Here is a 17,860-nt window from a genome sequence, read left to right as displayed (position 1 = left end):
TGAGATTGGTGGTTTTTATAAAGAAGAATCGCATAGCCCAACTCCAAAAGGATGGAGTGTTGGAGTCATTTGACTTAAAGTCGGATGACACATGTGAATCTTGTTTGCTTGGAAACATGACCAAATCAACCTTCACTGGTTCTTGTGCAAGGGGTGAGGGTTTGTTGGATCTCATACACACCGATGTGTGTGGACCTTTAAGATCCCTCACAAGGGATAATAACCGCTTCTATGTGACTTTTACCGATGACTATAGTAGATATGGGTATATCTACTTTATCAAGCATAAGTCAGAAACCTATGAAAAATTCAAATAGTTTAAACAAGAAGTGGAGAATCAGCTGGGCAGGAAGATAAAGATGCTCCAATCCGATTGGGGTGGTGAGTATCTTAGTATCGAGTTCCACGACTATCTTAAGGAATGTGGAATTGTTTCACAATTGACGCCAACTAGGACACCACAACTTGATGGTGTGGCTAAGAGGCGCAATCAAACCTTGTTGGAGATGGTTCGTTCCATGAGTAATTACCTATCTCATTCTAGGGGTATGCCTTAGAGTCTGTCGCTATATCCTTAATCTAGTCCCAACCAAGAAGGTTGCCAAAACACCTCACGAAATGTGGATTGGGAAGGTTCCCTCGTTAGCACATATCAAGGATTTGGGTTGCAAGGATTTCGTAAGACGAGAGACTCACGAAAAGCTCGAACCTCGTAGTGAGCATTGTATTTTCATTGGCTACCCACAAAAATCTTTTGGATATCACTTCTATAGACCGAGTAACAATGTTGTCTTCATTGCGAGGAGAGGGGTTTTCCGCAAAAGAGAACTCATATACCAAGAGGACAGTGGGAGGAAAATTGACCTTGAAGAGCTTCAAGTGTTAAGTGTTGAAGGAACGTTGAACACTAGCACTCAACCCGATGAGGAAACTCCTATTGAACCGATTAACGAGTCCTTAACTTTGAGGCGTTCCAGTAGAATTAGAATGGCACCTGAGTTTTATGGTTTCCATCTTACTATTGAAGGTGACGCATTTATCAGTGATAGTGCACTGGTAAACTTGGATGACCCTAACAACAATAAGGAAGTTATAGCAGGCCCCGATTCTGCAAAATGGAAAGAGGCTATGCACAACGAGATTTGGTCCATGTATGACAATCAAGTTTGGAACTTGGTTAACAATGTACCAGGTCTTAAGACGGTCGGGTGTGAATGGATCTTCAAGAAGAAGACCGAAATGGATGGGAAAGTTGACTATGATGAGACTGTTGGATTAGTGTCTAACCCGTAACCATATTTGGTAAGTACTAGACCCAGTTGTGCATGGTCCTTTTGGGTTGCCTTCACCAAAGCAACTTGACTGGAGAAATAAAGAGGTTATTATGATTTATTAATATATTATAAGATTAATATATTAAAGGAGAAATCATATTTGTTTAATTAATGTTGGTCAATAATTAATTAGGAATTAATTTTGTGATCAAGTGTAATTAATTAAACTAGAGGGGCTGAATTGTAATTATATGATAGTTGCAAAGTAGAGCAATGGTTACCCTAGAGATAGGTTGGATGAATTCAAAGGATAAGGAACCTTGAAATCTTCCAAGGATAAGGCTTTCAAGGCTTATCTTATGGTTACTTGGTGGGCAAGCAACTAGATAAGGATAAGGACTGAAACCCTAATCTCTACCCTATATAAAGACCCCTAAAGCTAAGGAAATCAGCCACTTGATCCCTAGGGTTCCTAGAGCCGATTTATGCCTCTCCTCCTCTCTCTATTGCCTCTCCATTTGCTTGTGGTGTTTGTGAGCCATTAGAGGTACTACACTTGTGGAACTTGCTTTCAAGACTTAGAGATTGAAGATTTGTGTTGTTATTGCAATATAACAACAAGAGGTATGTGATCTATTCTACTATATGAATTTCGAAAATACTTGGAGCATGCTAGGGTTCTTCATGTGTTCATAATGTTGTGTATCTAATAGAGAAAACATAGATCCAAATCTAGGGTTGCATGCACACATAGGATTGTTTGTACAAAACCCATCAGTGGTATCAGAGCCAGGTTAATTTGTTTTCAATTAGTATTATACAATTGTATGAACTTGACATATTAGGGTTTATAGCCAATAAACCCTAGGAGGCAAGGATTTTAGAGATTAGGGTTTCTAAACCCTAATTTGCGAAATTTTGATAAAGCTTTTCAAATCCTTTCCTTAATGCCCAAGATTTCGAAATCTAGGGTTTGCAAACCCTAGGATTTTCGAAATATGCCTCCTCCCCAAGATAAGATCCTAAATTTTAGGGATTTGGATAATCCCATATCTTGTAATTATCTTTTAATGGTTAAATATGGTAATTAAATATTTTGAATTATCCCATCCCATGTTTTTCGAAATTTAGAGGGATTAAAGGGATTATGATAAGTTAATTGTTTAATTGGTAATTATCCTATATGATTTAATAATCCCTTATGATTTAATAATTTAAATTAATAGCTTAATTTAAGATAATTATTAAATCAAGAGTTTTAATATTTAAAATTTTAATTTAAAGGTCTTAAATTTTGAGAATTTTAAATTGAGATTAAAACCCTAGTATTTTGAAATGTTTAAAACACACCCTATACTACTATATTATTACAAGATTAATATATATATATATATATATATATATATATATATATATATATATATATATATATATATATATATATATATATATAGCTAAAATGCTAGTCTTACCGTTAGTAGGCCTCATTCACGAAGCCAATCTATAAGGGGGGCATAAGGTTATGGCCTATAAAATGGCCATTTAATGGGTATCCACTATTACCCACTGCTTCCTTGATTGGTAGAGGGTCGTTAGCCGAACGGGTAGGATAAGGCAATCCTCTCTTCATTAATAAGTATAATGAATCTATACAAAGTAACTAAACGTTTTTACAAATTCCCAATCCTAGTTACTTTAGGCAAAAGTGAATTGATGCAATCCCATGAAATTACACTTTGCACCCTTGTTAAGAAGTTAGTGGAGCGTGTGTGGTTAATCGGCACACAAATTGGTTCTAAGCAAAGGTGGCAAAGGGTGACTCATTGTTTGTCATATTTCGATGGAGCGTGTGTGGTTAACCGGCACATCGAATAGGTGACTGTAACAATGAGGGCACCATGTACATTTGCATGGTTATTCACACCCACTTTGTGATCCTCGACATCCCAGTCACAAACGAGAGGGGCATATCGAGATTTAAACATGCCATTGAAAAGTTCGATGAATCTCAAAAGAAATCTAGGAATTCTCAATACATTTAAAACTTAAGCCTTTATGTTTTTCATGGTGAAGAATTAGTGAATCGTCATTCACTTACCTCCAAATTATTTGCATGTTGGATTACGGCATCCCTTTTCTAATGTGTAAATAATGTTGTTGGGTCCTAGCCCTAATTTCTCTTTTTGGGTGTTTAATTAGGGATTCAATTCTAATCAAACTTTGTTTCTCTTTTTTTGTAGATGTCTAACTCAAACAACGCTGCTGCTGGTTCATTCTCGCTAATGAGCCTATGTCAAAAGGCGACATTTGACGGATCGAATTTCAACGAATGGATAAGATACATTCGCACGATAGCTCGCTACGAGGACAAAGAATATGTCCTCGACGAGAAGCTTGAAAAGATCAATCCGGAAATCACTACTCCCGAAGAAATGGCTGTCTTTGAGACCCATGAGCGTGATGCAACGAAAGTTCATTGCATTATGCTAGCCACCATGAACCTTGAACTCCAAAAGTCCTATGAGGACATGTATCCATACGAAATGCATCAAGAATTGATGGAGAGATACCACCAGAGCGCAAGGCAAGAGCGCTATGAGATCATCACAAACATGATCACCGCTAAGATGGGAAGTGGAGAGTCTCTAACCGTGCATTTGCAAAAGATGCAAAGGTATGTTGATCGTCTTCACAAGTTAAATGTTAACTTTGGGGAAGATTTGGCAATCGACATCGTTATTTACTCCTTGCCCTCGTGCTACAACCAATTTAGGATGACCTACCACCTGAACAAGGAAGACGTCACCTTAAGCAAACTACAAGGGCTCCTAAGGACTGCTGAGAGCAACCTCAAGGACAAGGCTGTTGCATTAACTCCCACTCCACCGCTGCTCCTGTTTTGGCTATTGGGCAAGGGAGGGGCAAGAAAAGGAAGGCTCCTTCAAAGAGCCACCACAAGGGAAAGTCCCAAGATGGTTCCTCTTCTAGTGGGACCAAAGTTGGTCCCACCAATCCCAACTCAAACCAAAAGGAGGCAGAGTGCCACCACTGCCACAAAATAGGGCATTGGAAGAGAAGGTGCCCGAAATATCTGCAAGCCATCAAGGATGGGAAGATTAAGCCATCTTTCGTAGGTATTTACACAATTAAATCTAATGATTCATCGCATGCTATTTCTTGGGTTCTTGATACATGATGTGGTTATCACATATGTTCTGATTTGCAGGGACTAAGAAGAAATAGGGATGTGGAGCGTGGAAGAATAAATCTAATCATGGGGAACAAAAGATCGTCGCCTGTCACCAAGATTAGAGTGTATTCTCTAGTGCTTAGTAATGGATTAGGTTTAGATTTAAATAATCGTTGCTACTCGCCAGATATGGCAAGAAACATCATTTCATTTCATGGTTTGTTTCGAAAAGGATTTAGATATTCGTTTAATAATGAGAATGGTTCGGTTTATGCTTTTCTAAATGGTGTTTTATATTTTGAAGCATTGCCTTGTAATGGAATTTATGAAACTGTTATGGTTGTGGATAACCTAGGAAATGATGTATTGTGTATGGATTCTTCCAGTAGTATGGATAAAGCATGCTTGTGGCATTGTCGTCTTGGACATGTCAACAAGAAACACATAGCCCAACTCCAAAAGGATGGAGTGTTGGAGTCATTCGACCTTAGGGACGATGACACGTGCGAGTCTTGTTTACTTGGAAAGATGACCAAGTCACCCTTCACTGGCACTTGTGCGAGGGGTGAGGGTTTATTGGATCTCGTACACACCGATGTGTGTGGGCCCTTTAGATCCACCACAAGGGATGCGAACCGCTTCTATGTAACTTTCACTGATGATTATAGTAGATATGGGTATATTTACTTAATCAAGCACAAGTCAGAAAGTTTGAAAAGTTCAAAGAGTTCAAACAAGAAGTGGAGAATCAATTGGGCAGGAAAATCAAGATGCTTCGATCCGATCGAGGAGGAGAGTACCTAAGTCTTGAATTCCACGACTATCTCAAGGAATGCGGAATAGTTTCGCAATTGACGCCACCTAGGACACCACAATTGAATGGTGTGGCTGAGAGGCGTAATCGAACCCTGTTAGACATGGTTCGTTCCATGATGAGTCATGCTTCACTACCTATCTCGTTCTGGGGGTACGCCTTAGAGACTGCCGCCCATATCCTTAAATTAGTCCCTACAAAGAAGGTTGCCAAAACACCTCACGAGATGTGGAAAGGGAAATCTCCCTCGTTGGCACATATCAAGGTTTAGGGCTGCGAGGCTTTCGTAAGACGAGAGACTCACAACAAGCTCGAACCTCGTAGTGAGCGATGTATTTTCATCGGCTATCCGCAGAAATCCTTTGGATATCTCTTCTATAGACCGAGTGACAATGTTGTCTTCGTTGCGAGGAGAGGGGTTTTCCGAGAGCGAGAACTCATAAGCCAAGGAGACAGTGGGAGGAAAATCGATCTTGAAGAGATTCAAGAGTCGAGTGATGAAGGAACCTCTATCGCTGACGCTCAACCTGAGGAGGAAACTCCGGTTGAACCAATTGGCGAGTCCTTACCTCTTAGACGTTCCGAAAGAGTTAGAGTTCAACCCCAATTTTATGGTTTTCATATTACTACCGAAGGGGACACGTATATTAGTGATGGTACACTAGTAAACCTAGATGAACCTAATAGCTATAAGGAAGCCATGGTAGGCCCAGAGTCTGCAAAATGAAAAGAGGCGATGGACAGCGAGATTCAGTCCATGTATGACAACCAAGTTTGGAATTTGGTTGACAATGTGCACGGACATAAGACGGTTGGGTGCAAATGGATCTTCAAGAAGAAGACCAACATGGATGGGAATGTGCACACGTATAAGGCTCGTTTGGTTGCGAAGGGCTTTACTCAAACTCCCGGAGTTGACTATGATGAGACCTTTTCGCCAGTTGCTAAAATAAAGTCTATTAGGGTGATGTTAGCCATTGCAGCATTTCATGATTATGAAATATGGCAGATGGATGTCAAGAACGCTTTCCTTATTTGGAAGTTAGCTGAGGATGTTTACATGGATCAGCCAGAGCGTTTTGTCGATACGAAGCATCCCAATAGAGTGTGCAAGCTTGAGAAGTCCATTTATGGACTTAAGCAAGCATCTCTCAGATGGAATCTTTTCTTCGATGAGAAAGTTAAAGAGTTTGGATTTGTACGAAGTGAAGAGGAATCATGTATATATGTCAAGGCCAGTGGGAGTATAGTTAGCTTCCTCGTTTTGTATGTCGATGACATACTGCTCATAGGAAACGACATCCCGACTCTGCAGGAGGTTAAGTCCTGGCTCGGGAAGTGCTTCGCTATGAAGGACCTCGGAGAGGCTTCCTATATTTTGGGAATAAGGATAGTGAGAGAGTGAAGTAAGAGACTAATAGGACTTAGTCAGAATACTTACTTGGATAAGGTAATAAAATGTTTTAGTATGGAAAACTCGAAGAATGGAGAATTACCAATACAAAGTAATGCCAAGTTGAGTAAGACTCAAAGTCCGAATACCGAAGCCGAGAAAGCAGAGATGAGCCGAGTACCTTACGCTTCCGCAGTTGGCTCAATAATGTATGCTATGACTTGTACTCGCCCTGATGTGGCCTTTGCTTTGAGCATGGTCAGTAGATATCAAGGGAACCCTGGCAGAGCACATTGGACCGCAGTCAAGAATATCCTTAAGTACCTTCGGAGGACCAAGGAATGGTTTTTGGTCCTCGGAGGGAGTGATGACTTAAAGGTGTGAGGGTATAGTGACGCCAGCTTCCAGACCGACAGGGACAACTGCCGTTCGCAGTCGGGTTGGGTCTTTACCCTCAATGGAGGAGCAGTGACTTGGAAAAGTTCCAAGCAAGAAATCGTAGCTGATTCAACGTGCGAATCAGAGTACATTGCAGCGAGCGAAGCATTAAAGGAGGCGATATGGTTAAAGAACTTCATTGGAGACCTTGGAGTTGTACCTGCCATAAAGGAGCCTATGGAAATTTTCTGTGTAATGAGGGAGCGGTTGCCTTGACCAAGGAACCGAGGGATCATGGTAGATCTCGACATATCGACATAAAATATCACTTTATTAGACATCGAGTAGAAGAAGGACTCCTCGTAGTTAAGAGGATATCGTCAGAGGATAACCCAGCAGATCCGCTTACGAAGGGACTGAGTAGGGTTAAGCACTTGCAGCACACTAGGAGCATTGGGCCGAAGGACGATATTAGTTTGGATTAGATAGTTTGGAAACATGTAATAGATAAATCTAATTGACATTTGATGATTAAATAAAGGAGTATTATTTAAAGGTTTCTGTCTTATGTTAATTGTTTAACTATTGTTTCATTTTGCATGTTTTGACTTCCTGAATAATTGAGTCTATTAAGAGTAATCGAGTTATTCAAACGGTCCACAGTCGTTCATATGTTGGAAGTACGTATGAATGAAGACTGTCATGAATTGGTGTGTAGATTGTCTGAAAGGTATTAGACATAACAAAAGTTTGTTACAACATTCATGAGTGCTTATGAAAAGGTTTTGAGCATTGGAATAAACCCGCGCTTGCTAGAATCACTTCATGGAATTTGCCACAAGTGATCGCAAGACGATAATATCATATGGTCTTAAAACCAAGATATATGGTTTATTGTTTACTAATTAATTGTGCATTGATAATGCGAAACCGCATCAGTAAATTGATGTCATAAAATGCATTGTTGTTTATAATTGATTAGTGAATAGTAAATGCATATAAGTTGAAGTTTATCTGTTTCTTTTATCCTAAGAGAGTAAAAGCGATATCAGGGCCCCTCGATGATTTGATTTGACTTATGTGTCGGGCCCGGTCAGGACTGAATTGATGTGTTCAATTAAGTTCTATGTCAAATGAATCAGAGATTGAGAAACTAACTGCTGGACAATAAGTATGACAATGTTTCATGAGATTGTCAGCACGATATCTAAAATAGAGGACTATACGATTCCTTATCTAAAGGACAGGTTACTGATAAGATCAGAGTTCGACAGCGTCTTTGAGAGCTACGATTGCTAATTGAGTTATACTTGCATTTGTGGTTACTAGACTTATCCAAGTGGGAGACTGTTGGATTAGTGTCTAAGCCTGTAACCATATTTGGTAAGTACTTGACCCAGTTGTGCATGGTCCTTTTGGGTTGCCTTCACCAAAGCAACTTGACTGGAGAAATAAAGAGGTTATTATGATTTATTAATATATTATAAGATTAATATATTAAAGGAGAAATCACGTTTGTTTAACTAATATTGGTCAATAATTAATTAGGAATTAATTTTGTGATCAAGTGTAATTAATTAAACTAGAGGGGCTGAATTGTAATTATATGATAGTTGCAAAGTAGGGCAATGGTTACCCTAGAGATAGGTTGGACGAATTCAAGGGATAAGGATCCTTGAAATCGTCCAAGGATAAGGCTTTCAAGGCTTATCTTATGGTTACTTGGTGGGCAAGCAACTAGATAAGGATAAAGACTGAAACCCTAATCTCTACCCTATATAAAGACCCCTAAGGCTAAGGAAATCGGCCACTTGATCCCTAGGGTTCCTAGAGCCGATTTCTGCCTCTCCTCCTCTCTCTCTCTATTGCCTCTCCATTTGCTTGTGGTGTTTGTGAGCCACTAGAGGTACTACACTTGTGGTACTTGCTTTCAAGACTTAGAGATTGAAGATTTGTGTTGTTATTGCAATATAACAACAAGAGGTATGTGATCTATTCTACTATATGAATTTCGAAAATACTAGGAGCATGCTAGGGTTCTTCATGTGTTCATAATGTTGTGTATCTAATAGAGAAAACATAGATCCAAATCTAGGGTTGCATGCACATATAGGATTGTTTGTACAAAACCCGTCAGAGACCTTATCACTAGTAGCAAAGATTAAATCTATAAGGGTTATGCTAACCATAGCTGCATTTCATGATAATGAAATATGGCAAATGGATGTCAAAACCGCTTTCCTAAATGGGAAGTTGGCTGAAGATGTTTACATGAGTCAGCCAGAGGGTTTTGTCAATGCGAATTACCCCAATAGAGTGTGTAAGCTTGAGAAATCCATTTATGGATTGAAACAAACATCTCACAGATAGAATCTTTGTTTCAATTAGAAAGTTAAAGAGTTTGGATTTTCGAGAAGTGAGGATGAGTCCTATGTATATGTCAAAGCTAGTGGGAGTATAGTTAGCTTTTTGGTGTTGTATGTAGATGACATACTCCTCATAGGAAATAACACCCCAACCTTGCAGGAGGTTAAGTCCTGGCTTGGGAAGTGGTTCGCTATGAAGGACCTCGGAGAAGCTGCTTATATTCTAGGGATATGGATATTGAGAAACAAGAGTAAAAGACTAATAGGACTTAGTGAAAGTACCTACTTGGACAAGGTGTTGAAACGTTTCAGCATGGAAAATTCCAAGAAAGGTGAGTTGCCCATCCTGAGCAATACCAAACTAAGTAAGACTCAGATTCCGAGTACCAATGCTGAAATAGCAAAAACGAGTCGAATACCATATGCTTCCATAATTTGCTCGATAATGTATGTTATGACTTATACTCGCCCTGATGTGGCCTTTGCTTTGAGCCTGGTCAGCAGATATCAAGGGAATCCTGGTAAAGCTCACTGGACTACGGTAAAGAACATTCTTAAGTACGTACGGAGGAATAAAGGCTGGATGCTTACCCTCGGTGGGAGTGATGACTTAAGAGTGACAAGGTATAGTGACACCAACTTTAAGACCGAAAAAGATTATTTCCGGTCTCAGTTGAGCTGGGTATTTGCCCTAAATGGCGGAGTAGGAACTTGGAAAAGTTCCAAACAGGATATTGTAGCTGATTCAACGTGAGAATGAGAATATACAGCAACAAGCGAAGCGTTGAAGGAGGCGATATGGATAAAGAACTTCGTCGGAGACCTTGGACATGTACCAACTTTAAAGGAGCCTCAGGGATTTTCTGTGATAGCGAGTTTGCGGTCGCCTTATCCAAGGAACCAAGGGATCATAGCAGATCCAGGCACATCGATAGAAAATATCACTTCGTAAGACATCGAATAGAAGAAGGACTCCTCGTAGTAAAAAGAGTATTGTTAGAGGAGAACCCAACGGATCCCCTTACGAAGGGACTGAGTAAGGTCAAGCACTTACATCACGCTAGGAATATCGGGATGAAGGACGATATTAGTTTTAATGATTAGATAGATATTTAGAAACTTGTAATAACTAAAATGTAATTGACATTTGATGATTGAATAAATGGAGTTTTATTTATAAGTAAAGTAACTATCCTGTGTCAATTGTTTACTATTGTTTCACTTTTGCATGTTTTGAATTCCAGAATTATAAGATTATTCAAACTGTCCACTGTCGATCATACTTTGGAAGTAGGTTATGAAAGTAGACTGTCATGAATGGGTTTTGTAAGATTTTCTAAGGTGTTAGACATAGCAAAAGTTTGCTAGAACATTCATGAGTGCTCTTGAAATAAGATTTGAGTATTGGATTAAACTAACAGTCACATGAATCACTTCATGGAATTTATCACAAGTGATTGTGAGACGATAATATTGTATAGTCTTCAAACCAAGATATATAAGTTGGTTGTACATTGATAGTGCGAAAACGCTTCAGTAACTTGATGTTTTAAAACGTACTGTTGTGTATGATCCAACGAGCAGTTAGTACAATCATATAATTCGAAGATTATTTGTTCCTTTTATCCTAAGAGGAATAAAAGCGATATCTTGGGCCCCTCGACGATTTTGTTTTGACTTATGTGCCGGGCCTGGTCAGGACTAAATTGATGTGTTCAATAAAGTTCTATGTCAAACAAATCCGAAATCAGGAAATAAACTGTTGGACAATGAGTATGACTTTATTCCATGTCTTTGTCCACACGATAATATTAGATAAGTGTGGGGTTAATTGAGAGAGAAGCGAGTTAGGAAAAAGTCACAATATATGCAGTTCAGAAGGGTCTTAATATGTTAAGACACAAGTCCACATTACACTTATCTTTAAGAACAGAGGATTATATGATCCCTTATCTAATGGACGCGTTAAAGTTCGACAACGGCTTTTAAGAGCTACGATTGCTAATCAGACTTTGAAGTTACATTGGCAGTTATAGTTATTAGACTTATCCAAGTAGGAGACTGTTGGATTAGGTGTCTAATCCAATAACTATAATTGGTATGTACTTGAATCGATAGTAGCATGGTCCATTTTGGGTTGCATTCTCCAAAGCAATTTGATAGGATGGATTTTACGAAAGAGGTTATTTGTGATTTATTAATATAATATATTAATTGAGAAATCATATTATATAATTAGTATTGATCAAGAATTAATTTGGAATTAATTTAGTGATCAAAAGTGACTAATTAAATTAACAGTGACTGATTATGTAAATCAGTGATACATATGGTTTGGGCTAATGATCTATGATTGATGTGTGTTGGACAAATCTTATGTGAAAGTCCATTAAGAATTAGTCCATATGAGTTATGGATCATAAGCCTAAGTGTAAGAATTAGGGTTACATATGACTCTTGGAATTCTACGCTATATATGTAACCCCAAGCCCTAAAAATCGGACACACTTGCATTCCAAAGAAGAGTATAGCCGATTTTGTGTCTCCATATCCTCTCTCATAATCCTCCAATTGGTCTTGGTGTTTTGTGAACCATTTGAGGCATCACACTTGAGGTGCTAAGCTCTTATAAGGCCAAGTTCTACAAGCTACATCAAAAGGTAATCCTCTAACTAGTTTTTATGATTCATATATCAAAGTTGCATTCCAGTTAAGCTTCATGCTTTGGAAAAAGAATATTGCATGTATAATTAGAGAAAACTTAGATCCAAAGAATTGGGGTTGTATGTGCACCATAGGGATGTTAGAGTACATAAAAATCATCAGTGGTATCAGAGCCATGGGTGTTTTCTATTATATTGATGCAATTATGTTAATTTTCAAAGCTGAAAAATTGCAATTATGGATTCTAACAGGATGAAATCGACGAGTCCATAATGGAACTAGATGAGTTGGATCATATGATGATGAACTCGACAAGTCCGTAGCCTGGCTCGACGAGTTGGATTATCTGTTGGCAGAATTTTCAAATTTTTGGCCTATTTTGCATTAGGATCATTACCACAAATTGTTTTGGTTCATAAAATTTGATTTTACTAATATGGTAATGATTATCCCCATCCAATAACATGATGATTGTCAAATTTTAAGATAATTACTTGATTTTGTGAAAAAATTAATTATTTGTAAAATTTGAAATTATATTGCTTTATGATTAGTATTAGGTCAAATTGGTATATGATTATTTTAGTTAGATTTGATCTATGTGTTTCTTGAAGAGTTTCATAACTTGTCCTCATGTGATGGAAATTGAAAAGTCTCATTCATGAAACATTAACTCCTTAAGTTATGAAATTCCAAAGGTCTTGGAGAGTTTCATAACTTGCCCTCATGTTATGGAATTTGAAAAGTCTCATTTACGTAACATAAATTCTAAAACTCAAGAGGTTTTGAAGATTTTCATAACTTGCCCTCAAGTTATAGAATTTGAAAAGTCTCATTTATGAAACTCTAATTGCAAACCCTAGAAGTTTAAAAGTTTAAAATAAACCTTATACTATTATAAAATTAAAGTTTAATACTTATATATATATATATATATATATATATATATATATATATATATATATATATATATATATATATATATATATATATATATATATACATAAGACAAGCCAGCCTTACCTTTAGTAGACCTCATTCACGAAGCTAGTCTATAAGGGGTGTTTAAGGAAGCGGCCTATAATTTGATCGCCACTGGGTATCCACTCTTACCCACCACACTCTTGACTAGTGGAGGATCGTTAGCCGAATGGGTAGGATAGGAAATTAATCCTCATTAATAAGTATAATGATATTATTAAGTAACTGAACTTTTATAAATTCCCAATCTTAGTTCCTTTAGGAAAAATGTGAAAATGGTTCTATTCCATGAAATTGCACTTTGCACCTTGCTAAGTCATTACTGGAACATGTGTGGTTAACCGACACACTATTCTGGGACTAGAAAGGGTGGCAAAGTGTATCTTGTTGTTATTCATGGATCAACGGACCGTGTGTGGTTAACCGACACATTGATCAAGTGATATGTAACATCAAGAGTACCAAGCACATTTGCATGGTTATTCACAGATTGTTTGTTATCCTCAGTATCCCATTCACAAACTTGAAGGGCATAATCGAGATTTAAACATGCCATTGAAAAGTTCAATGAATCTCAAAGAATCTAGGAATTTCATTTCATTTAAAACCTAATCTTCATTTTCGTTTTTCATTGTGGAAATTGGTAAATCATCATTTACCTACCTTCAAATATTTTTCAATTGGATTACAGCATCCCTCTTCCGAATTGTAGAATATTGTGTTGGTTCATAGCCTTAATATTTTATTTGGGTGTTATATTTAGGATCCTTATCTAATCTGAACTTTGTCTTTCTTTTCAGATGTCTACTTAAAACACTGCTTCAAACCCAAACTCTTCCGGCTCTTTCTCCCTCATGAACTTATGTGGGAGGGTCAGCTTTGATGGATCGAACTTCAATGACTGGATTCGAAACATTCGAATGGCCATTTGATACGAGGATCAATAATATGTTCTCGACAAAGATCTGAAGGAGATTGATGAAAAAACTGCTACTCCTGATAAGGTTTCTGAATATGAGATTCATGAGAGGGACGCGATGAAGGTGTCATGTATCATGATTGCTACGATGACTGATGAGATTCAAAAGTCCTATGAGGATTTTTGGCCTTATTAGATGCACCAAGACTTGGTGGAAAGTTATCATCAAAGTGCTTGACAGGAAAGGTATGAAATCATTCCCACCATGATTACAACAAAAATGAAGGATGGAGAGTCCATCACGACCCACATACAAAAGATGCAAAGGTTTGTGGACGGCTTGCTGAAGTAAAATGTCAACTTTGATGAAGAGTTGGCCATTGACATTATCCTACACTATTTGCCTTCTTGTTATGATTTGTTTCGTATGACTTACCATATGAACAAGGAGGAGGTCACTCTAAGCAAGCTTCAAGGCCTTCTGAAAACTGCTGAAAGTAGTTTAAGAGGCAAGTCTGTTGTACCCACTCCTACTACTGCTACCCCTGTCTTGGAAATTGGGCATGGGAAGGGAAAGAAGAGGAAGGCTCCTTCTAAGAGCCACAACGGAAAGTCCCGTGATGGATCCTCTTCCAGTGTGACCAAAGTTGGTTCTGCTAAACACTCTTCCAATCCAATGGAAACAGAGTGCTTCCATTTTCATGAATAAGGGAACTGGAAACGAAGCTGCCCCAAATACTTGCAGGACATAAAGGATGGGAAGATCAAGCCCACCTTCGTAGGTATTTACACTATTCTGTTTAATAACTCATCACATGCTAATTCTTGGGTCGTTGATATAGGATGTGGTTTTCACATTTGTTCTGATTTGTAGGTTCTAAGAAGAAGCAAGGATGTGGAGCATGGGAAGATGAACCTGACCATGGGGAATAGGAAAGTTTCGCCTTTCACCAAGATTGGAGTTTATTCTTTATTTCTTATTAGTGGGTTAGAATTACATTTGAATAATTGTTTCTACTCGTTTGATATGGCCAGAAATATTATTTCCTTTCATGGTTTGTATAAACAAGGTTTTACTTTTTCATTTAATAATGAGATTGGTGGTATTAATGCTTTTTATGATGGTAAATTTTATTTTGAATCATTATGAAAATGTGATGGTTATAGATAACGTAGGAAATAATGTGTTGCATATCGATTCGTCCAATGGTTTGGATAAAGCATGCTTATGGCATTGTCGTCTTGGACGTGTCAACAAGAAGCGCATAGCCCAACTCTAAAAGGATGGAGTGTTGGAGTCATTTGACTTAAAGTCGGATGACACATGTGAATCTTGTTTGCTTGGAAAGATGACCAAATCACCCTTAACTAGTTCTTGTGCAAGGGGTGAGGGTTTGTTGGATCTCATACACACCGATGTGTGTTGGCCTTTCAGATCCCTCACAAGGGATGCTAACTGCTTCTATGTGCCTTTTACCGATGACTATAGTAGATATGGGTAAATCTACTTAATCAAGCATAAGTCAGAAACCTTTGAAAAATTCAAAGAGTTTAAACAAGAAGTGGAGAATCAGCTGGGCAGGAGGATAAAGATGCTCCGATCCGATCAGGGTGGTGAGTATCTTAGTATCGAGCTCCACGAATATCTGAAGGAATGTGCAATTGTTTCTCAATTGGCGCCAAATAGGACACTACAACTTAATGGTGTGGCTGAGAGGCACAATCGAACCTTGTTGGACATGGTTCATTCCATGATGAGTTGAGCTTCGTTATCTATCTCATTCTGGGGGTATGCATTAGAGACTGCCTCCCATATCGTTAATCTATTCCCAACTAAGAAGGTTGCCAAAATACCTCACGAAATTTGGACTGGGAAGGTTCCCTCGTTAGCACATATCGAGGTTTGGGGTTGCGAGGCTTTCATAAGACGATAGTCTGACGACAAGCTCGAACCTCGTAGTGAGCGTTGTATTTTCATCGGCTACCCACAAAAATCTTTTGGACATATCTTCAATAGACCGAGTGACAATGTTGTCTTCGTTGCGAGGAGAGGGGTTTTCCACGAAATAGAACTCATATGCCAAGAGGACAGTGGGAGGCAAATTGACCTTGATGAGCTTCAAGAGTTAAGTGATGAAGGAACCTCGAACACTAGCGCTCAACCCGAGGAGGAAACTCCTGTTGAACGGATTGACGAGTCCTTACCTTGGAGGCATTCCAGTAGAGTTAGAATGGCACCTGAGTTTTATGGTTTCCATATTACTATTGAAGGCGACACATTTATCAGTGATAGTGAAATGGTAAAATTAGATGAACCTAACAACTACAAGGAAGCCATGGCAGGCCCCGAGTCTGCCAAATGGAAAGAGGCTATGGACAACGAGATTGAGTCCATGTATGATAATCAACTTTGGAACTTGGTTAACAATGTTCCAGGTCGTAAGACGGTCGGGTGCAAATGGATCTTCAAGAAGAAGACCGACATGGATGGGAAAGTACACACATATAAGGTGCAATTGGTTGCGAAGGGCTTTACTCAAACTCCTGGAGTTGACTATGACGAGACCGTATCACCAGTACTAAAGATTAAATCTATAAGGGTTGTGCTAGCCATAGCTGCATTTCACGATTATGAAGTATGGCAAATGCATGTCACAACCACTTTCCTAAACGGGAAGTTGGCTGAAGATGTTTATATGAGTCAGCCAGAGGGTTTTGTCAATGCGAAGTACCCCAATAGAGTGTCTAAGCTTGAGAAATCCATTTATGGATTGAAACAAGCATCTCACAGATGGAATCTTTGTTTCAATTAGAAAGTCAAAGAGTTTGGATTTTCGAGAAGCAAGGATGAGTCCTGTGTATATGTCAAAGCTAGTGGGAGTATAGTTAGCTTTTTGGTGTTGTATGTAGATGACATACTCCTCATAGGAAATGACACCCCAACCTTGCAGGAGGTTAAGTCCTGGCTTGGGAAGTGGTTCGCTATGAAGGACCTCGGAGAAGCTGCTTATATTCTAGGGATAAGGATATTGAGAAACAGGAGTAAAAGACTAATAGGACTTAGTCAAAGTACCTACTTGGACAAGGTGTTGAAACGTTTCAGCATGGAAAATTTAAAGAAAGGTGAGTTGCCCATCCTGAGCAATACCAAACTAAGTAAGACTCAGATTCCGAGTACCGATGCTGAAATAGAAAAAACGAGTCGAATACCATATTCTTCCGCAATTTGCTCGATAATGTATGTTATGACTTATACTCGTCCTGATGTGGCCTTTGCTTTGAGCCTGGTCAGAAGATATCAAGGGAATCCTGGTAAAGCTCACTGGCCTGCGGTAAAAAACATTCTTAAGTACCTGTGGAGGACTAAGGACTGGATCCTTACCCTCGGTGGGAGTGATGACTTAAGAGTGACGGGGTATAGTGACGCCAGCTTTCAGACTGACAGATATAATTTTTGCTCTCAGTAGGGCTGTGTATTTACCCAAAATGGCGGAGCAGTAACTTGGAAAAGTTCCAACCAGGAGACTGTACCTGATTCAACGTGAGAATCATAATACACAGCAACAAGCGAAGCGTCGAAGGAGGCGACATGGCTAAAGAACTTCATCGGAGACCTTGGAGTTGTACCAGTTATCGACAAAAACTATCACTTTATAAGACATCAGATAGAAGAAGGACTCCTTGTAGTAAAAACGATATCGTCAGAGGAGAACCCTGCGGATCTCCTTACGAAGGGACTGAGTAGGGTCAAGCACTTGCATCACGCTAGGAATATCGGGCTGAAGGACGATATTAGTTTTAATGATTAGATAGATATTTAGAAACTTGTAATAGCTAAAATGTAATTGACTTTTGATGATTGAATAAAAGGAGTTTTTTTT

The sequence above is a fragment of the Lactuca virosa genome, chromosome 3, assembly GCF_052849685.1.
Source record: "Lactuca virosa cultivar CGN04683 chromosome 3, Lactuca_virosa_CGN04683_v6, whole genome shotgun sequence".
Taxonomy (NCBI): Eukaryota; Viridiplantae; Streptophyta; class Magnoliopsida; order Asterales; family Asteraceae; genus Lactuca; species Lactuca virosa.
The sequence above is the reverse complement of the archived record's forward strand: the minus strand, read 5'-3'. Positions refer to the sequence as shown.